This window comes from Dioscorea cayenensis, unplaced genomic scaffold (assembly GCF_009730915.1).
Source record: "Dioscorea cayenensis subsp. rotundata cultivar TDr96_F1 unplaced genomic scaffold, TDr96_F1_v2_PseudoChromosome.rev07_lg8_w22 25.fasta BLBR01000210.1, whole genome shotgun sequence".
Lineage (NCBI taxonomy): Eukaryota > Viridiplantae > Streptophyta > Magnoliopsida > Dioscoreales > Dioscoreaceae > Dioscorea > Dioscorea cayenensis.
Window position 1 is genome coordinate 28,373 of NW_024086601.1, and position 22,915 is coordinate 51,287.

General features: G+C 43.8%; 3 non-coding genes across 3 annotated transcripts; 2 read left to right on the top strand and 1 right to left on the bottom strand.

Moving 5' to 3' along the window:
* Window positions 1-502: 502 nt before the first annotated feature.
* Window positions 503-609, bottom strand: LOC120253790. Its single transcript, XR_005534421.1, has one exon. It is a non-coding gene; the product is annotated as a small nucleolar RNA R71 (small nucleolar RNA).
* Window positions 610-11,821: 11,212 nt separating this feature from the next.
* Window positions 11,822-11,928, top strand: LOC120253794. The gene has a single exon (XR_005534426.1). It is a non-coding gene; the product is annotated as a small nucleolar RNA R71 (small nucleolar RNA).
* An 8,874-nt stretch (window positions 11,929-20,802) lies between these two features.
* LOC120253791 lies at window positions 20,803-20,909 on the top strand. The gene has a single exon (XR_005534422.1). It is a non-coding gene; the product is annotated as a small nucleolar RNA R71 (small nucleolar RNA).
* Window positions 20,910-22,915: the final 2,006 nt, after the last annotated feature.

The window sequence follows — 22,915 nt, forward strand, 5'->3', positions numbered from 1 at the left end:
AACATTGATTGAAGGAGATCCTGAGCTTGAACGTACACTTAGAAGAAAAGGGAAAGAGCCTGTACAAGAACAGTCTAATCTAGTTGATTTAGAAGTAGAAGAATCTAAAAACATGGCAGAACAGAATGAGCAACAGCTGACATTATCTGATTATGACAGACCTTCAGTGTTGGGGACACAATCGAGTATTGTGCGTCCCCTGATTACAGCTCAGAACTTTGAGTTGAAGTCGGCATTCATCCACATGTTGCAGCAATCCATACAATTAAATGGTTTGGCCAATGAGGATCCAAACAGTCACATAGAGAGCTTTCTCGAGTTGTGTGATATGCTGAAGATAAATGGGGTGACGGATGATGCCATCAAATTGAGAGCCTTCCCATTTTCCCTAAAGGGGAGAGCAAAGCAGTGGCTACACTCGTTAACTAGAGCGTCAATTACCACGTGGGAGGACATGGTGGAAGCTTTTCTAGCTCGTTATTTCCCTCCTGGAAAATCAGCAAAGCTTAGGAACGAGATCTCATCCTTTGTTCAGTTGGAATTGGAGTCTCTATTCGAGATATGGGAAAGGTTCAAGGAGCTCCTGAGAAAGTGCCCGCAACACGGATTCCCGGAGTGGATGATTGTTCAAACCTTTTTCAATGGCTTGAACACGAGTACAAGGCAACTCTTGGATGCGGCAGCAGGAGGTACCTTAGGTAGCAAGATCCCGATGAGGCCCATCTGTTGAATGAAGAAATGGGGTTAAATCGCAACCAATGGAATGCTAGGGAGAAGAAATAGGTGGCCGGTCTCCATGAGATAGATGCGGTAACTTCATTGGCGGCCCAAGTGGAAAATTTGAGTAAGAAGTTAGATCTTCTAACTTCAAATACAGTGGCGGCCGTGACTAATTGCACCGGGTGTGGTGGAGGACATGCTCCCTCTGATTGCCCGATCTCTATTGGTGATGTTTCTTCGATGGAGAATGTTGATTTTGTAGGTAATGGCATGACACCTCAAGGAAACCCATATAACAATACCTACAATCCGGGTTAGAAGAATCATCCCAATTTCTCATGGAGTAATCAAGGTCCACAAAAGGCCATGGTTCCACCGGGTTTCCAACAACAACAACAAGCCCCTCAGGTGGAAAATAGAGTCTCAGGTTTGGAAACCCGAATGAGTAAGCTAGAGAAGCACTTGACTAGATTTATACAATCAGCAAATACAAGGTTTGAATCAGTCGAGTCTACACTTCGCAACTACACCGCCTCTTTGCATAACCTTGAAAATCAGGTGGGGAAAATTGCGAAGTCTCTCTCTGAAAGGCCACATGGAAGCTTGCCGAGCAATACAGAGACCAATCCTAGAGAGCACGTGAAGGCGATCACTTTGAGAAGTGGTCGTGAGGTTGAAGGTAGGCTTCCTTGTAAGAAGCCAAAAGAACACGCACCCGAGGCTATAGAGGTTGAAGAGAGAACAAGCAAGGAGAAAGAGGTGGCACCCCCACCTTTCAAGCCAAGAATCCCTTATCCCTCTAGATTGAAAAATGACCAAGGGGATAAACAGTACAAGAAGTTCCTGAGTTTGTTCAAGCAGCTCCACATTAATATTCCTTTTGTTGAGGCATTGGCCCAAATGCCTAAGTATGTGAAATTCTTGAAAGACTTGTTGATCAACAAAAGGAAGTTGGAGAAGAGTGCTTCAGTGATTTTAGATGCTTCATGCTCGGCGGTGTTGCAAAAGAACATGCCGAACAATAAGAAAGACCCGGGAAGCTTCATCATTCCGTGCAATATTGGCAATTTAGGTGAGGAAATGGCATTAGCGGATTCAGGGGCTAATATCAACGTCATGCCATACACCTTCTTTCAAAAGCAAGGCTTGGGCGAGCCTAGGCCAACTCGGATGACTTTACAACTAGCGGACCGAATAGTGCGACATTCGAGAGGCATCATTGAAGACATGCTTGTCAAGGTGGACAAGTACATTTTTCCGCTTGACATTGTAGTGCTAGATGTCGATGAGGATGCGGATGTACCCTTGATACTTGGGAGACCATTATTGCGGACTTCCAAAGCATTGATTGACATGGACGGTGGAGAGATCACATTGAGAGTTGGAGATGACAAGCTCACATACCGCCTTGCTGAAGCCATGCGGCATTCTCTTGATTTCGATGATACTTTATATTTTCTAGACACTACTGATGAGATTGTTGATGAATACATGCAGGAGATGTTCAATCCGGACCGTATGAAGGTTTGTTCAACCAAGAGGAGGATTATGAAGAAGTAATGATGCTTGGTTCGACAGAAGAAGTACCATCTATCCCGGGGATCTTCAAGAAAGTGCTCCGGAAAATGAAGAGGTCTAGGAGACACCACCGGAAACACTCCAAGGCTGTTGGAGACGTACGTGAACCGAAGAAGTTGGGCGTATCATTGTTAGGTGGTCCAAAGCCCGATAATACACCCTCTACTCTCAAGAGACTTTGCACCTCATGCTTTCAAGGCATGGGTAAGAGGGCAACTTTCATTCATGAACCTTCGTGAGGTAAGACAAGGTATGTCAAGCTTAGTGACGTTAAACAAGCGCTTCTTGGGAGGCAACCCAAGTGTTTACTGTTTTCATAGCTTTTAGTTTAGTTTGTTTGCATGAATAATTTGTTAAGTGTTGGTGTCATAATTTCTTAGATGCTTGTGCTGAGATTTCCTTGTGCACTTTGAATTTTAATCGTGTGTTTTCATGTGGAATTGGCGAAGTTTGGTCGTTTGAGCTCTATTTCATGTTTTTCACTGGTAAAAATTGCATAATAGAGCAGGCTCTGAGTGTGTAAACATGTTTAGAAATCTTCTGCAAAGCTTGCAGATTTTTCTAAGTCATCCAGAGAAAACACACGGCCGTGTGGAATTTTTGCACGCCCGTGGATTTGCACTGCGAGCTAATCCAGAGAAGGCACAGGGGCGTGCGGCTGCCCCTGTAAACGACCATGCGATTGTCACACATCTATGCCCGTGCGGAATTTCCGCACGGGCGTGTATAACACTTGGTATTTTTCTCGGGTGTCCAGAGAAGCCACAAGGACGTACGGTTGCCCTGTGGGTCGGGCACACGGGCGTGGGTATTTTCCGCACGCCCGTGTGAGATCATTCAAAGTTAGTTAAAGTTTTTTTTTCCCAAGAATGCCCAGGAACATCAAGGGTCGTGAGTTCTTTTTAAAGAAGAGTAGTTGCTCTCCCTCTTCATGACCTCTATTCATCTGGAAACACTATCACATCATTCCCCAATTTCATAGCACTAATTTGGTAGAATTTCTGCAAGGTTTTCTTGCCAGTTCTTCATTTTCTCATCCCATCTCATCGATAAGCCCTATTCATCATTTTCTTCGCCAATTCATAGTTTCCATCGATTAATCTAGTTAATAATGCTTTGTTTCTTCAATTAGAAAGATGATTGATGTTTAGAACGAAGTTAGATGTATTTTTTAGTTGTATTTTTGGATTTTTGAAGCGCGGCCGTGCGGTTTTTACGCCCCGTGGATCCACACGGGTGTGCGGAAATTCCACAAGACCGTGTGAATTTCTGCAGCATTATCTTATCAACTTGTTTGATCGATTTCATTTCAAATTTTGCAGATTATGGCACCTCGATCGAAGAAGCAAGCTGATAAGAGGCCGCGTGAGTCATCCCATGAGACTGAGGGTATGAAATTTGTTATTCCAGAGCATCAGTTTCGCTATGAGCGCTTGTCTAGACTCTGGTTCTGGCAGACTCGATTCCTGGATACGACTATACTGCGAGATCTACAGCAGGGAGATGAATTCGCTGATGAGGTAGAGGATCTCATTTCAGCAGGTGGTTGGCGGCAGTTATCGATGATTAGAGAGCCAGCCATCCGAGAGTTTGCACTGGAGGTGCTATCATCATTCGAGTTTGACAGATCGTACGCAAGCTTCGACAGTTTGAACTCCATTCAGTTCAGAGTATTTGGACACCACCATAGTTTGAGCATTACTCAGTTTACAGTACTACTTGGCTTGTATAAGGAGGCATTCACAGATACGGAAGAGTACGCTCAGTTACCGCCTGATTATCCTGGAACCTTGACCATGTAGAGAGCTTACAGAGTGCTATGTGGTTAGGGTCAGTACGAGCCGGGGGTGTCTAAGGCCACATGCCTTTCCCGACCTGCATATATATATATTTACATGCCATCATGAGTAGGTCGGTGAATGGCCGTGGTGATAACACTAGTGTTCTGAGCCGTCAGGAACTACTGTATTTGTACTCGATGGTGCAGCGCGTAACGATTCACTTAGGACACATCATGGCAGAGTACATCAGACATCAGGGATACTATGCTAGACTGGGAGCGATCTTCTCGGGCCCCTACATTACGAGATTAGTGCTGGGCATGGGTCTCTTGGATTCGATTCATGGAGCCGAGAAGACGAGTATACCTGCTCCTCTGAGTCTAGAGATGATGAGATTGATGGGTATGATCCGCAGGGTTCGGACAGGGGTTTTTGCTTTAGTGCTACCAGCTCCAAAGATAGCCGAGGATGAGGGTAATGAAGCTGGGGCATCTCAGCCTGCTCCTGAACCTCAGCCAGCACTGATGGAGACCGAGGCACCTCTGGTGGCAGAGGAACCACCCCACGTGTTTATGTTTTCACCATCTCGAGCTTATGATCGCTTTGAGAAGCTCGAGAGCGCTTTGGGGGTGGTACGGACTGAGGTAGCGGGGGCTCGAGCCGAGATTGCAGAGATTAGGGCTATGCAGGCCACTCAGTACACAGAGTTCATGGCACATTTCGATGTATTACAACAGATCTTAGAGCGAGACGTCACCTCATCATTTGCCCTGCGGCCGAGGACTCCTCAGGCCCCTTCAGTTCCTCCAACATCTCCATCCTCTACCCCGGCACCAGTGGACCCACCACATGTGCGTCTTCACCAGCAGCAGTTGCAGCAGCAGCATCGGAGCCTGATGGCGACACCGATATTTGACTTTTAGTTCTTTTTCTTTTATGCATTTTATTTTAGACTTGTTCACTCAGAAAGGATTCTCCTTCTGAGTTTATTTCCATTTTGCATCTTGAGTTGTATTCATTGTCTATCTTTTATAAAAACTCAAGTTATTTTGCTTTTATTGAGCTTCACTGAACCTCCTCGTGTATGCATGTAGATGGTCTTGTCTTCTTGGGAATTGAGACTTAGTCATGGGCACGGCCAAGGTGCTTAGGCACTTAGCCGTGTGAGCTTCACAACCCGTCGGAACACTATCCCCATGGAATTAGCTTCATCAAACGCAACACTAGGAGTCAGGTGAGTATTGTTTTGATTACTTCTCCCACATTTGCTTTTGAATGATATATATTTTGAGTGAGCTTCCATGTGTACATTGGGGACAATGTACAACTTAAGTGTGGGGGGGAGTTTCATAATGCACACATTCATTTCTATTGTTCCTGATTGATATATGCTCACATAGCCAATGGCGGTTCACCTTAGTTGCAAGGATTGTATGTTTGAGTTTAGGAGAATTTCTACCATTGAATGTTTTCATGCTCTAGTTTTGCTTGAATATCTAGGAATTTTTGCCCGATTTATACTTGTTACACTACTCACTTATTAGACTCTTTTTGGAAACTCAAGTTTGATGTTAAAGGGACTAGTTATAGTTGTTTCTTGTGTTGAATTTCAAAAAGGGTTAGTTTTATTGGTTCTTTGTGCTTGTTGGGTGGAAAGAGCTACCACCTATGAAATATGAAGCTACTCTCATAGGTCGGATACTAACTATGCCCTAATGAGAGAAAGAGCTATCTCATAGGATGAGTGAAAACTACCATTCCGGTAGAAAGAGCTACCACCTCGAAAGTGTGAAAGCCACCTAAGCGGCCGCTTTGGAGAGGGCTACCTTAGAGGATGTGTGAAGCTACTACCATCTTTGAAATTGTTGTCGCTTTTGTAGATAAATAAGTCCCTTGTACTTAGAACTGTGAGGAGTATACTTTGGGTTGACTTGAGTGAGCTCACACACGTACACAATTTCGGGTTTTGTATCCTTTTTTATTCAAGTTTTTAGCTAGAGCATTGATTTTTTCGTATTTAGTGTTGAAATTTCACTTATTTGTAGAATGCTCTCTTTGTATACTTTGGTGAACCTAAGGCCAAGCACTTTCAATATTTTCTTCATTGATGCACATAACGTTTTAATTTTTTGCTTGAGGATAAGCAAAAGCTTATGTGTGGGGGAGTTTGATAAGTGCTTGTGCGATATGAATGCGAAGCGTTCATTCCTTATGTTGAGCATTACTTTTCTCAGGTTTTTACACTAATATGTGTGTTTTTATGTTACTTTCGTGTAGGTAGGGTTGTGAGGCCGAGTATGAAGGAAAGAAGCAAATGTGGATCACAATGCACCGATTTTGGAGGAAATCTTGCAAAGGTCTAAACGCGAAGACATAGGTCGGATGTGAGATACTAGAGTGTGTGGCAACCTCCTCGTATTCGAGATTGGCACATCCATTTGGAGGGGCATAAAGGCAGTCACACTCGAGCATTCCGATTTATACACATAGAACAAGAGCTCCACCAACTTGCCTATCATTGAAGAAGCAAGTGATCCACGACGTGAACATGTGCCCATTTGCGTTACTACGATGAAAGTATGGATTCGAGAAGCTATTCAGACAAGGCACTGTAGCAGCACTGTTCACAGCCAGCCGAGAAAACAGGAGCTCAGAGAATCCGCACGGGCGTGTGGAAATTATCTACGCCCATGTGGAAATTCCGTACGGGCTCGTGAAGCATCCACGCCCGTGTAGTCACCCGATTCCAGCCCTATTTAAAGCCGAATCAGCCCTGATTATGGAATTCTTTTCTCCATTTTTTCCCCAACTTGAGAGAGGGCTTCGGCTAGGGTTTTGAGGGGTCTTGGCCAAGGTTTTGCAGAGGTTCTACGGCTCTAACATTGTCATTCCTTAGGAAGAAGGTTGGTAGGGGAGCTTCCTTCGAGGCGTATCCTATAACGGATGAAGGAATCCTTGGACGACGAGTAGAGGACTTTCCACAAGACCATCGACACGATTATCGAGGGGGTTTCTTTATTAATTCATTGTTTTTACATTCTATTTCTTTGATTGTACTTAGCTCCATGGAGAGCTAAACCCCTGGTCGGTACTTGGGTATTTGTGAACCCTAGGATGTATTCGTTTCATTGAATCTCTTTATTATGCTTTCAATTAATTGATGTTTATTATGAGTTCCAACCTTGAATGCTTGATTGTATGAACATTTCCGCTAGAGTAACACTAGGGTTGAGAGTTCTCATTGGTAACCTTGTTAGTGAGTGACACACCACGACCATTAGACAAAGCTAGGTTGGAGAGGGTTGAGAGGGTGAGTTGAGAGGTACAGGAGCGTCCCTTTTCCCCTTTGACGTGATAGATTCTACCTCCGTTCCTCAAGTTCTTTGCGGCCATCATAGAGTGAATGGTCTAAGGGTTGAACTTCCGTTGGGGCTTAGTTGCACGTGCAATGGAGTGAAGCGTTGAGGTGATCTTAGTATCTAGGGCTTAATCGTGCCTAGGGATCTTCCACCGGGACCAAAAGGTTAGGTCTATAATTAGGAAGAGATTTATCACTTGGAATCCCTAGAGTTCATTGCAACTCTATGCGAGTGCAAGGTTGAGAGGTTATCTAATCTCTCCTCCGGGACATGTATAGAGTTAGGCATAGTTGACCTTAGATTTGGGACTATGTAGTTAAGGATTTCCATGACTCACCATTGCATTGATTAGGAAGCATAATAGAGGGTTATTGCACTTGAAACAATTATCCTAGGCTGAGCATTATCCGGGTACCCCATCTTTATCGATTACCTTACCCTCTTCTTTACTTTTACTCTCTTACTTATTGTTTTTATTGTTGAGAATTGAATCATTGTCACACTTATTATCATTGATTTTTCACATAGCTAAGAATCGAATTAAGTATTCTTATTCCCTATTCCCTGTGGATTCGATACCCGTTCATCCGAGATTATTACTTTGACAAACCCGTGCACTTGCGGGATATACGCAAGGGGATCTTGTCAGGACGCGTGGGTTTTAACCACCTTCTCGTTTCCCAATACATCGTGTTCGTTCATGTTGCGGTTCTACGCTTGCAACGGCACACTTGTCAAGCATCATTGTCTTCCCACATCTTAAGATATCCAAACCCATTGAAAGTGATCTAGCCATTGATGATGGGACTTCCTCTCATCCCGAGGGAGGCCTCTTTATTTCTTATCTGGGTCCCAAGAAATTCTCTGACATTACCCCATCCCTTCCAATGCCTGAGAGGGAACCTAAAAAGAACACTGCCCCATCCTCTCACCTTACGCTTGTCCCCATGCCCCTCTACTGCACTAATGTTGGAACCTTCACCACTTTGTCTCCTCAAGCCCTCACTAATGCCCCATCCAGTCATAACCTTTGCTCACCACCTTTACTACTATATTCTGTCCACCATGATAACCCAGATCAATCTCACTCTTCCTTGGTGGAAAGCATCAAGCATGCTCTTCATCCCCCTCTAACTTTGACCTATTAATGGATGACTAGGGTGACACTGGATCGATGTTGGGATCTGAGGACTCCGGCTCACCACTAGACCCAGATGATAATATGCCTCTTGCGCACTACTAGAAAGATATCAAACTGGAGGCCCTGTTTAGGCGCGCTTCCCTTCTATATATCCCCTTGCGTATATCCCGCAAGTGCACGGGTTTGTCGAAGTAATAATCCCGTGTGAGCGGGTATCGAATCTACAGGGAGTAGAGGATAAAAACACTTAATTCACTTCTTAGCTATGTGAAAGATCAATAGCGATAAGTGTGACAATGATTTAATTCTCAAAAGTAAAATCAACAAGTAAGAGAGCACGAGTAAAGGAGAAGGTAAGGCAATCGATAAAGATGGGGTACTCTGATAATGCTCTGCCTAGGATGATCGCTTCAAGTGCAAGAACCCTCTATTATGTTTCCTAATCAATGCAATAGTGAGTCGTCTAAAGCTTTAATTACATAGTCAAAAATCTAAGGTCAACTATGCCTAACTCTATACATGTCCCGGAGGAGAGATTAGATAACCTCTCAACCTCGCACTCGCATAGAGTTGCAAAGAGCTCTAGGGATTCCAAGTGATAAATCTCTTCCTAATTATAGACCTAACCTTTCGGTCCAAGTGGAAGGTCCCTAGGCACGATTAAGCCCTAGATACTAAGATCACCTCAACGCTTCACTCCATTGCACGTGCAACTAAGCCCCAACGGAAGTTCAACCCTTAGACCATTCACTCTATGATGGCCGCAAAGAACTTGAGGAACGGAGGTAGAATCTATCACGTCAAAGGGGAAAAGGGACGCTCCTGTACCTCTCAACTCACCCTCTCAACCCTCTCCAACCTAGCTTTGTCTAATGGTCGTGGTGTGTCACTCACTCACAAGGTTACCAACGAGAACTCTCAACCCTAGTGTTACTCTAGCGGAAGTGTTCATACAATCAAGCATTCAAAGTTGGAACTCACAATAAACATCAATTAATTGAAAGCATAATAAAGAGATTCAATGAAACAAATACATCCTAGGGTTCACAAATACCCAAGTACCCACTAGGGGTTTAGCTCTAAATGGAGCTAAGTACAATCAAAGAAATAAAATGTAAAAGCAATGAATCTATAGAAAAACCCCTCGATGGTCGTGTCGATGGTCTTGTGGAGAGTCCTCTACTCGTCGTCCAAGGATTCCCTCATCCGGTATAAGATACGCCTCGATGGAAGCTCCCCTGCCAACCTTCTTACTAAGGAATGACGATGTCAGAGCCATAGAACCTCTCCAAAATCCTAGCCAATACCCATCAAAACCCTAGCCGAAGCCCTCTCTCAAGGTGGGGAAAAGATAGAGAAAAGAATACTAAAATCGGGGCTGAATCGGCTTTAAATAGGGCTGGAATCAGGTGACTACACGGGCATGTGGATCTTTCACATGCCCATGTGGAATTTCCACACGGGCGTGTATAATTTCCACACGCCCGTGTGGATTCTCTGAATTCGTGTTTCCTCGGCCGGCTGTGAACAATGCTGCTACAGTACTTTGCTACAATACTCTGCTACAGTATCTGGCCTGAATAGCTTCCCGAATCCATAATTTCATCGGGGTAACGCAAACAGGCACACGTTCACGTCGTGGATCACTTGCTTCTTCAATGATAGGCAAGTTGGTAGAGCTCTTATTCTATGTGCACAAGTCGGAATGCTCGAGTCTGACTGCTTTTGTGCCCCTCCAAATGGATGTGCCAACTAGAATACGAGGAGGTTAGCACACACTCTAGCATCTCACACCCGACCTATGTCTTCGCGTTTGCACCTTAGCAAGATTAACCCCAAAATCAGTGCATTGTGCTCCACATTGGCTTCTTTCCTTCATACTCGGCCTCACAACCCTGCCTGCACGAAAGTAACATAAATAGACACATATTAGTGTAAAAACCCGAGAAAAGTAATGCTCAACATAAGGAATGAACGTTTCACACTAATATCGCACAAGCACTTATCAGCGGCTATCCCCGCGCAGGGTTTTTCTAGGGAAATCATCACTCTCTGGTCTCACTACCTTGGGAGAGTTTCCCCTATCGCTGTAACTCGCATGTCCCTCAACCTAGTTATTTCTTCTAAGAATGAGCCCTAGATCCTTTCAGTTATTTATAACTCTCAAATCTTAAATGATCAAAAGCTTCTTTGGAACATCCTATCTGGTATCACCACCATCCACCTTCCCTGGCTTTTGGTGGGTGACTTCAATGGTGCCACCTCTGACTAGGGTTACTTGTGGAGTTGTTTGAACTAACTCAGGAATTTCTTGTACTATTCATCCCCTTGGTCATTCTTCAATCTAGAGGGATAAGGGTTTCTTGGCTTCAAAGGTAAGGGCGCCATTTCCTTCTCTTTGCTTGCTCCCTTCTCAACCTCTTCATTGGGCTTCTTACTCGGAAGCTTACCCTCAACCTCACGACCATTTCTCAAAGTGATCGCCTTCGCATGCTCTCTAGGGTTGGTCTCGGTGTTACTCGACAAGCTTCCTTGTGGCCTTTCCGATAAGGACTTCGCAATCTGCCCTACTTGATTTTTAAGATTAATGCAAAGAGGCGGTGTGGTTACGAAGTGTAGCCTCAACTAATTGGAACCTTGTATTAGATGATTGCACAAACCTAGTTAAGGCTTTCTCCAAATAGTTCATTCGGGTCTCCGAACCTGAAACTCTATTTTCCAAGTTTGGGGCTTACTGTTGTTGTTGGAAACCCGGTAGCCCCATGACCTTTTGTGGACCTTGGTTACTCCACAAGAAATTGGGATGATTCTTCCAACCCGAATTGTAGGTGTTGCTATATGGATTCCCTTGATTCCTTATCATATTACCCACAAAATCAACATTCTCAATCGAAGATGCATAACCAATGGAGATCGGGCAATCGGAGGGAGCATGTCCTCCACCACACCCGGTGCAAGTAATCACGGCCACCACTCTATTCAAAGTTAGAAGATCTAACTTCTTACTCAATGATTCCACTTGAGCAGCCAACGAAGTCAATGCATCCATCTTATGGAGACCGGCCACCTTTTTCTTCTCCCTGGCATTCCATTGGTAGCTGTTTAACCCCATTTCTTCAATTAATTGACGGGCCTCATCGGGGGTCTTGCTACCTAAGATACCTCCTGCTGGCGCATCAAAGACTTACCTTGTACTCGGATTCAGACCGTTGTAAAAGGTCTGAACAATCATCCACTCCAGGAATTCGTGTTACGGGCACTTTCTCAGGAGCTCCTTGAACCTTTCCCACATCTCAAATAAAGACTCCAATTCCAATTGTACAAAGGATGAGAACTCATTCCTAAGCTTTGAAGTTTTTTTGGGAGGGAAATAACGGCCAAGAAAAGCTTCTACCATCTCCTCCCATGTCGTAATTGATGCTCTAGGTAATGATTGTAGCCAGTGCTTCGCTTTCCCTTTCAAGGAAAATGGGAAGGCACTTAACTTGATGGCATTATCCCTCACCCCGTTTATCTTCACCTCGAGAAAGTTCTTTATATGACTATTTGGATCCTCATCGGCTAAACCATTGAACTGTGCGGATTACTGCAACATGTGGATGAATGCCGGCTTCAGTTAGAAGTTCTGAGTTGTAATAGGGGACGCACAATGCTCGATTGTGTACCCAATACTAAAGGTCTGGCTTAATCGGATAATGTCCACTGTTGCTAATTCTGTTTTGCCATGTTTTCAGATTTTTCTACTTCCAAATCAGCTAGATTAGACTGTTCTTGCACCAGTTCGTTCCCTTTTCTTCTAAGTGTAGGTTCGAGCTCGGGATCTCCTTCAATCAATATCGAAGGGTTCCCTCGGGTCATAACCTGGAGCTGCACCAAAAGAAAGAAAACAAAATCAAAATGATGATAGAAAAGAAGATATGAAATAGAATGAATGAATAGCTAAGAAAACAAAGTGCAAAGTATCTCTAAACGCCTAGTCCCCGGCAACGGCGCCAAAAACTTGACACGTACATATATGCGTGTAAACCGCAAGTGCACGGGTGTCGAAGTAATAATCCCAGATGAGTTGGTATCGTATTCATAGAAAGTAAGGAATAAAGACACTTAAGTTGTTTCTTAACTAACGTGGAAGATGAATAGTGATAAGTGCAACAAGATAGAGAGCACATGTAAAGGAGAAGATAAGCAATCAATAAAGATGAGGTACCCAGATATTGATCCGCCTAGGACAATTGTTTCAAGTGCAAGAACCCTCTATTATACTTCATAATTCATGCAACAATGAGTCGTGGAAATTCTTAATTACATAATCCCAAATCTAAGGTCAACCATGCCTAACTCTATACATATCCTAGAGGAGAGATTGAATAACCTCCCAACCTCGCACTCGCATGGAATTTCAATGAGCTCTATGGATTCCAAGTGATAAATCCTATTCCTATGTATAGACCTAACCCTTTGGTCCAGGTGGAAGATCCCTAGCCACAATTAAGCCCTAGGTGATAAAATCACTTCAGCGCTTCACTCCGTTGCACTCACAACTAAGCCCCAGCGGAAAGTCATCCCTTAGCCTATTCACTCTACTATGTCCGTGAAGAACTCTTGGAAGTTTGAGGTAGGATAGATCACACCGGAGCGGAAAGGGGATGCTCCACTACTTCTAGACTCACCCTCTCAAACCTCTCCAATCTAGCTTTATGACAAGATCCCTTTTTGTATATCCCGCAAGTGCACGGGTTTGTCGAAGTAATAATCCAGAATGAGCGGGTATCGAATCCACAGGGAGCAGCGAATAAAAACACTTAATCCACTTCTTAGCTATGTGAACGATCAACAGTGATAAGTGTGACAATGATTCAATTCTCAAAAGTAAAATCAACAAGTAAGAGAGCACGAGTAAAGGAGGAGGTAAGGCAATCGATAAAGATGGGGTACTCGGATAATGCTCCGCCTAGGACAATCGTTCAAGTGCAAGAATCCTCTATTATGCTTCCTAATCAATGCAATGGTGAGTCGTGGAAATCCTTAAATACATAGTCCCAAATCTAGGGTCAACTATGCCTAACTCTATACATGTCCCAGAGGAGAGATTAGATAATCTCTCAACCTCGCACTCGAATAGAGTTGCAATGAGCTCTAGGGATTCCAAGTGATAAATCTCTTCCTAATTATAGACCTAATCCTTTGGTCCAGGTGGAAGGTCCTTAACCACGATTAAGCCCTAGATACTAAGATCGCCTCAGCGCTTCACTCCGTTGCACGCGCAACTAAGCACCAGTGGAGGGTCATCCCTTAGACCATTCACTCTATTATGGCCACAAAGAACTCGAGGAACGGAGGTAGAATCTATCACGCCAGAGGGGAAAGTGGACGCTCCTGTACCTCTCGACTCACCCTCTCAACCCTCTCCAACCTAGCTTTGTCTGACACTGGTGGTGTGTCACTGACTCACAAGGTTACCAACAAGAACTCTCAACCCTATTGTCACTCTAGTGGAAATGTTCATACAATCAAGCATTCAAGGTTAGAACTCACAACAATACTCAATTAATTGAAAGCATAATAAAGAGATTCAATGAAACAACACTAGGGGTTTAGCTCTCCATGGAGCTAAGTACAATCAAAGAAATAAAATGTAAAAGCAATGAATCTATAGAGAAACCCCCTCAATAGTTGTGTTGAAGGTCTTGTGGAAAATCCTCTACTCGTCGTCCAAGGATTCCCTTGTCTAGTTGAACCTCTCCAAAACCCTAGCCAATACCTCTCAAAACCCTAGCCAAATGCTACAGTGATTACTACAATGATTGCTATAGTAATCTTCCAAAAATACTCCCGAAACCACTTTTCACTGAGGTAACATAAACGGGCACACGTTTATGCCGTGGATCGCTTTGCTTCTTCAATGACGGATAAGTTGATGGAAATCTTGTTCTATGTGCATAAGTCAGAGTGCTTGAGTGTGACTTCCCTTGTGCCCCTCCAAATGGTTGTGCAAACTCAAATACGGGGAGGTTGGCACACACTCTAGCATCTCGCACCTGACTTATATCTTCGCGTTTGAACTTTAGTAAGATTTCCTCCAAAATCGATGCATTGTGACCCACATTGGCTTCTTTCATTCATAATTGGTTTCACAACCCTACCCCATAAAAGTAATATAAAAACAAACATATTAGTGTAAAAACCGAGAAAAGTAATGCTCAACATAAGGAAAGAATGCTTCGCATTAATATCACACAAGCACTTATCAAACTCCCCCACACTTAAGATTTTGCTTGTCTTCAAGCAAAATTAAACATTCTATGCATCAATGAAGAAACTATTGAAATTTCTTGGCCTTAGGTTCACCAAAGTATACAAAGAGAGCATTCTACAAGTAAGGCAAATTTCAACACTAAATATGAAAGATCGAAGCTCTAGTTAAAAACTTGAATAAAAAAGGACAGCAAACCCGAAATCGTGAAAGTGTGTGGACTCACTCAAGTCAACCCAATGTATACTCCTCAAAGCTCTAAGTATAAGGGACTTATTTATCTACAGCAAGAAAGTAACAAAAATTTAAAGATGGTAGTAGCTTCACACATTCTCTAAGGTAGCCCTTTCCCAAGCGGCCGCTAAGGTGGCTTTCACACTTTCGAGGTGGTAGCTCTTTCTACCGGAGTGGTAGCTTTTACTCATCCTATGAGATAGCTCTTTCTCTCATTAGGGCATAACTAGTATCCGACTTATGAGAGTAGCTTCATACTACATAGGTTGTAGCTCTTTTCACCCAAAATGCAAAACAAACAAGAAAACTATTTTTTTCCTTCTTTTCATCATTCATTTTCTTTTAATTTTTAACACAAGAAACAACTATAACTAGTCCCTTTAACATTGAACATGAGTTTCCAATAGAGTTTAAAGAGTGAGTAGTGCACTGAGTGTAATTCAGGCAAAAATTCCTAAAAATTGAAATAAAACTAGAGCATGAAGATATTCAATGTTAAAAAATTCTCCTAAACTCAAGAATACAATCATTGCAACTAAGGTGAACCGCCATTGGCTATGTGAGCATGTATAATAATCAAAACTAATATAAAAGATATGTGCACTATGAAACTCCCCCCACACTTAAGTTGTACATTGTCCCCAATGTACACATGCAAGCTCACTCATAATGTATATCAATGAAAAATATATTTGGGAGAAGCAATCAAAACAATACTCCCTTGACTCCTAGTGTCGTGTTTGATGGAGCTAAGTCCTTGGGAGTAATGTTCCGATGGGTTATGAAGCTCACACAGGCAAGTGCCGAAACACCTTGGCTGTGCCCATGACAAAGTCTCAATTCCCATGATGACAAGACCATATGCATGCATACACGAGGGGATTCATTGAATCTCAATAAAAACAAAATAACTCAAGTATATATAAAGGATAGACAATAAATATAACTCGAGACGCAAAATGAAAATAAAATCAAAAGGAGAATCCTTTTTGAGTGAACAAGTCTAAAATAAAATGCAAAATAAAGAAAAAATGCAGAAAAATAAAGTCAAATGTCGGTGTCACGCTCTGTCGGCTCCTCTGCTACTACTGGTTGTGGGGAAACATAAGGTGGATCCACCGGTGCTGGTATAGAGGATGGGGGTGCAGGAGAGGCCGAGGAGGGCTGAGGAGTCCTCGGTCACAAGACAAATGAGGAGACGATGACTCGCTCTAAGATCTGCTGTAATACATCAAAATGTGCCAAGAACTCTGTGTACTGTGTGGCCTACGTAGCCCTAATCTCGGTAATCTCTGCTCGAGCCTCAGCCACCTCTGTCGGTATCACTCCCACCGCACTCTCAAGCCTCTCGAAGCGATCATGGGCCTGAGATGGTGGAAACATACCTACGGGGGGAGCGTCCTCTGCCGCCAATGGTGCCTCGGTCTCCATCGGTGCTGACTGAGGCTGGGGAGCAGGTTGGGAAGCCTCGGCATGATCACCCTCATCCTCAGCTATCTCTAGAGCTTGTAGCACCAATGCATAAACCCCTGTCCAAACTCTACAGACCATGCCCATCAATCTCAGTGTCTCTAAGCTCAGGGGGGTAGGTATACTCGTCTTCTCAGCCCCACGAATCGCATCCACTAGACGCATGCCTAGCACTAATCTCGTAATGTAGGAGCCCGAGAAGACCGCTCCCAGTCTATCATAATGCCCCTGATGTCTGATGTACTCTGCCATGATGTGTCCTAAGTGAATCGGTACATGCTGCACCATCGAGTACAAGTACAGAAGTTCCTGTCGGCTCAGAACACCAGTGCTATCACCACGGCCATTCACCGACCTACTCATGATGACATGTAAATATCTGTATGTAGGTTGGGAAAGGCACGTGTCCTTGGACACTCTCGGCTCATACTGACCCTAACCACATAGCACTCTGTAAGCTTTCTGCGGGGTCAAGGCTCTAGGATTATCAGTCGGTAACTGAGAATACTCCTCAGTGTCAGTGAATCCCTCCTCATACAAGCCAAGTAGAACTGAAAACTGAGTAACGCTCAAGCTATGGTGGTGTCCAAATACTCTAAACTGAATAGCATTAATACTGTCAAAGCTCGAATAGGATCTGTCGAAATCAAATGATGACAAGACCTTCAGTGCGAGCTCTCGTATGGCTGGCTCTCTAATAGTCAATAACTGCCTCCAACCACCTACTGATACGAGATCCTCGACCTCGTCTACCAACTTGTCTACCTGCTGCAGATCTCTCAGTATACTCGTATCAAGGAATCGAGTCTGTCCAAAATGAACTCTCGACAACCGCTCAAAACGAACCCCGTGCTCCGGAATGGTGAAACTCATGTCCTCAGACTCGGAAGATGACACACGCGGCCACTTATCAGCTTGCTTCTTCGACCGGGGTGCCATAATCTGTAAAATTTGAGAAGAAATTGGTCCAACAAGATGATAAAGCATTACTGCAGAATTCCACACGGTCGTGCGGAATTTCCACATGCCCATGTGGATCCACGGGGCGTGAAAAACCCGCACGGCCGCGCCTTAAAGATCCAAAAATAAATCTTAAAACTACTTCTAACTTTGTTTTAAACATGACTAATCCCCCTAATTGAAGAAGCAAAGAGTGTCTGACAGGATTCATCGAATTAAATCATGAATTGACGAAGAAATCAAGAAAACAGAGAAAGAGGGCTCACCGACGAGTTGAGATGAGAAACTTAAGATTTGGACAGAAAACCTCGCAATAACTCCACCAAATTAACACAAGGAAGTCAGGGAATGATGTAAGGGTGTTCTCAGAGGAATAGAGAATGTGAACAAGGAAAGAAGTGACTCCTCTTTAAAAAGAAGTCGCGCCCCTTGGTGTTCTGCGCATCCACACGGGTTGTGCGGAAATTACCCACGCTCGTGTGCCTCATTAAGAGAGCTCCACAGGGGCAAATGCAAGCTCCTGTGCGCTCTCGGGAGAAACTCGCACTGTCTCTGAACACTCCTGCATGGGAGTGTGGAAAATACCAACGCCCGTGCACCTGACCCATAGGAGCAGCCGTACGCCCCTGTGGCTTCTCTGGACATCCGAGAAAAATCGCTAAGTATTCCACACACCCATAAGAAAATTCCGCACGGCCGTGGGCATTCACAGGCCCAGCTCACATGGGTGATCGCACGCCCTTGTGACTTCTCGGGATGGAGAGAACTCCTCTGCAGTGTTTCGCATGGGCGTACAAAAATTACCCACGCCCGTGCGGTTTTCACAAGGTCATCCACTGGTGCGAGTTCACGCCCCTGTGCGCTCTTGGGATAATTTTGACAAACTCTGCAGGAAATCACACGCCCGTGTGGAAATTACCCACCGGCGTGTGATATTCGCATGGTCGTTCACAGGGGTAGCCGCACGCCCCTGTGCATTCTCTGGACTCACAATACAAATTTACGGGTGTGCGAAAATTCCACACGGCCGTGCATTTTCACTGAATGCCTTAGAAAAACCTGTAGGCTCTGCAGAAAGTTTGTAATCATGTTTACACACTCAGAGCCTGCCGTAGTATGCAAGTTTTACCAGCGAAAAACATGGAATAAAGCTCAAACGACATAAGTTTACCAATTCCACATGAAAACACATGATGAATATTCAAAGCCCACAATAAAATCTCAGTACAAGCATCTAAAAATCAAGACACCAACACTTAACAAATTATTCATGTAAACAAACTAACCTAGAAGAGAAGAAAACAGTAAAAACTTGGGTTGCCTCACAAGAAGCGCTTGTTTAACGTCACTAAGCTTGACGTACCTTGTCTTACCTCATGGGGGTTCATAGATGAATATTGTCCTCTTACCCATGACTTGAAAGCATGATGTGCAAAGTCTCTTGAAGGTAGAGGGTGTGTTATCGGGCTTTGGGCCACCTAGCAATGGTTCATCCAACTTCTTCGGTTCACGTACGTCTCCAATAGAATTGGAGCATTTCTGGTGGCGTCTCCTAGCCCTGTTCATTTTCCGGAGCACCTTCTTCAAGATCCCCGGGGTAGATGGTACTTCTTCCGTCGAACCAAGTAATATTACTTCTTCATAATCCTCCTCTTGGATGAACAAACACTCGTCTGGGTCCGGATTGAACATTTCCTGCATGTATTCATCAACAATCTCATCAGTAGTGTCTAGAAAGTATAAAGTATCATCGAAATCAATAGAATACTGCATGGCTTCAGCAAGGTGGTATGTGAGCTTGTCATCTCCAACCCTCAAAGTTAGCTCTCCGCCGTCCATGTAAATCAATGCCTTGGAAGTCCGCAAGAATGGTTTCCCAAGTATCAAAGGTATATCCGCATCCTCATCGACGTCTAGCACTACAAAGTCAACCAGAAAAATATACTTGTCCATCTTGACAAGCACATCTTCAATGATGCCTCTCGGATGTCACACTATTTGGTCCGCTAGTTGCAAAGTCATCCGAGTAGGCCTAGGCTCGCCCAAGCCTAGCTTTTGAAAGAAGGTATATGGCATAACGTTGATACTGGCCCCTGAGTGAGCCAATGCCATTTCCTCACCTAGATTGCCAATATTACACAAAATGATGAAGCTTCCAGGGTCTTTCTTCTTGTTCAGCATGTTCTTTTGAAATACCGCCGAGTATGAAGCATCTAAAATCACTAAAGCACTTTCCTCAAACTTTCTCTTGTTAGTCAACAAGTCTTTCAAGAACTTCACATACTTAGGCATTTGGGCCAATGCCTCAACAAAAGGAATATTGATGTGGAGTTGCTTGAACAAACTCAGGAACTTCTTGTACTGTTCATCCCCTTGGTCATTTTTCAATCTAGAGGGATAAGTGATTCTTGGCTTGAAAGGTGGGGATGCCACCTCTTTCTCTTTGATTGTTCTTTTTCTATCTCTATAACCTCGGGTGTGTGTTCTTTTGGCTTCTCACTCAGAAGCCTACCTTCAACCTCACGACCACTTCTCAAAGTGATCACCTTTACGTGCTCTCTAGGGTTGGTCTCTATATTGCTCGGTAAGCTTCCATGTGGCCTCTTAGAGAGATACTTCGCAATTTGCCCCACCTGATTTTCAAGGTTATGCAAAGAGGCAGTGTGGTTGCGAAGTGTAGCCTCGACTGATTCAAACCTTGTATTTGCCGATTGAACAAATCTAGCCAAGTGCTTCTCCAAATCTCTCATTCGGGTTTCCAAGCCTGAAATTTTGTTTTCCACTTGAGGGGTTTGTTGTTGTTGTTGTTGGAAACCCGATGGCCCCATGGTCTTCTGTGGTCCTTGATTACTCCATGAAAAGTTGGGATGATTCTTCCAACCTGAATTGTAGGTGTTGCTGTATGAATTCCCTTGAGGTCTCATTCCATTACCTACAAAGTCAACATTCTCAATTGAAGAAACATCACCAATGACGATTGGACAATCGGAGGGAGCATGTCCTCCACCACAACTGGTGCAATTGGTCACGGCCGCAACTCTATTCGAAGTTAAAAGATCTAACTTCTTACTCAAAGTTTTCACTTGAGTCGCCAATGAAGTTAAAGCATCTATTTCATGGAGACCGGCCACTTTTTTCTTCTCCCTAGCATTCCATTGGTAGCTGTTTAACCCCATTTCTTCAATTAACTGACGGGCCTCATCGGGGGTCTTGCTACCTAAGATACCTCCTGTTGCCGTATCCAAGAGTTGCCTTGTACTCTAGTTCAAACCATTATAAAAGGTCTGAACAATCATCCACTCTTGGAATCTGTGTTGCGGGCACTTTCTCAAGAGCTCCTTGAACCTTTCCTATGTCTCGAATAGAGACTCCAATTCCAACTAAACAAAGGATGAGATCTCGTTCCTAAGCTTTGCTGAATTTTCGGGAGGGAAATAACGGGCCAGAAAAGCTTCTACCATCTCCTCCCATGTGGTAATTGACGCTCTAGGTAATGATTATAGCCACTGCTTCGCTCTCTCCTTTATGGAAAATGGGAAGGCTCTCAACTTGATTGCATCATCCGTCACCCCGTTTATCTTCAGCATATCACACATCTCAAGAAAGCTCTCTATATGACTGTTTGGATCTTCATTGGCCAAACCATTGAATTGTGCGGATTGCTGTAACATGTAGATTAATGCAGGCTTCAGTTCGAAGTTCTGAGCTGTAATCGAGGGACGCACAATACTCAACTGTGTCCCAAACACTGAAGGTCTGGCATAATCGGATAATGTTCGTTGTTGCTCATTACTGCTCCGCCATGCTTTCAGATTCTTCCACTTCCAAATCAGCTAAATTAGACTGTTCTTGCACAGGCTCTTTCCTTTTTCTTCTAAGTCTACGTTCAAACTCACGATCTCCTTCAATCAATATTTAGGGATTCCCTCGGGTCATATCCTGGAGCAGCACCCAAAAAGAAAGAAAAAGAAATCAAAACGATGATAGAATAAGAAGATATGAAATAGAATGTATGGTGAAATAGCTAAGAAAATAAACTGCAAAGTATCTCTATATGCCTACTCCCTGGCAACGGCGATAAAAACTTGACAAGATCACCTTGCGTATATCCCGCAAGTGCACGGGATTGTCGAAATAATAATCCCGGATGAGAGGGTATCAAATCCATAGGGAGCAGGGAATAAAAACACTTAATCCGCTTCTTAGATATGTGAAAGATCAGTAGTGATAAATGTGATAATGATTCAATTCTCAAAAGTAAAAACAACAAGTAAGAGAGTACGAGTAAAGGAGGAGGTAAGGCAATCGATAAAGATGGGGTACTCGGATAATGCTCCGGCAAGGACAATCGTTCAAGTGCAAGAATCCTCTATTATGCTTCCTAATCAATGCAATGGTGAGTCCTAGAAATCCTTAAATACATAGTCCCAAATCTAAGGTCAACTATGCCTAACTCTATACATGTCCCGGAGGAGAGATTAGATAATCTCTTAACCTCACAATCGAATAGAGTTGCAATGAGCTCTAGGGATTCCAAGTGATAAATCTCTTCCTAATTATAGACCTAATCCTTTGGTCCAGGTGGAAGGTCCTTAACCACGATTAAGCCCAAGATACTAAGATCGCCTCAACGCTTCACTCTGTTACACGCGCAACTAAGCACCAGCGAAGAGTCATCCCTTAGACCATTCACTCTATTATGGCCGCAAAGAACTCGAGGAACGGAGGTAGAATCTATCACGACGGAGGGGAAAGGGGACGCTCCTGTATCTCTCGACTTTTCCTCTCAACCCTCTCCAACCTAGCTTTGCCTAATGCTCGTGGTGTGTCATTCACTCACAACAAGAACTCCCAACCCTAGTGTCACCCTAGGGGAAATGTTCATACAATCAAGCATTCAAGGTTGGAACTCACAACAAACATCAATTAATTGAAAGCATAATAAAGAAATTCAATGAAACAAATACATCCTAGGGTTCATAAATACCCAAGTACCCACTAGGGGTTTAGCTCTCCATGGAGCTAAGTACAATCAAAGAAATAAAATGTAAAAGCAATGAATCCATAGAGAAACCCCCTCGATAGTCTTGTCGATGGTCTTGTGGAAAGTCCTCTACTCGTCGTCCAAGGATTCCCTTGTCCGGTATAGGATACGCCTCGACGGAAGCTCCCCTACCAACATTCTTCCAAAGGAATGACGATGTCGGAGCCGGAGAACCTCTCCAAAACCCTAGCCAATACCTCTCAAAACCCTAGCTGAAACCCTCTCTCAAGTTGGGGAAAAGATGGAGAAAAGAATGCCAAAATCGGGGCTGAATCGGCTTTAAATAGGGCTGAATCTCTGAAAGCGCCATTTTTCGGCCTAGTGAACAATAATCGCTACATTGTTTTGCTACTGATACTCGCCAAAAAAAATATT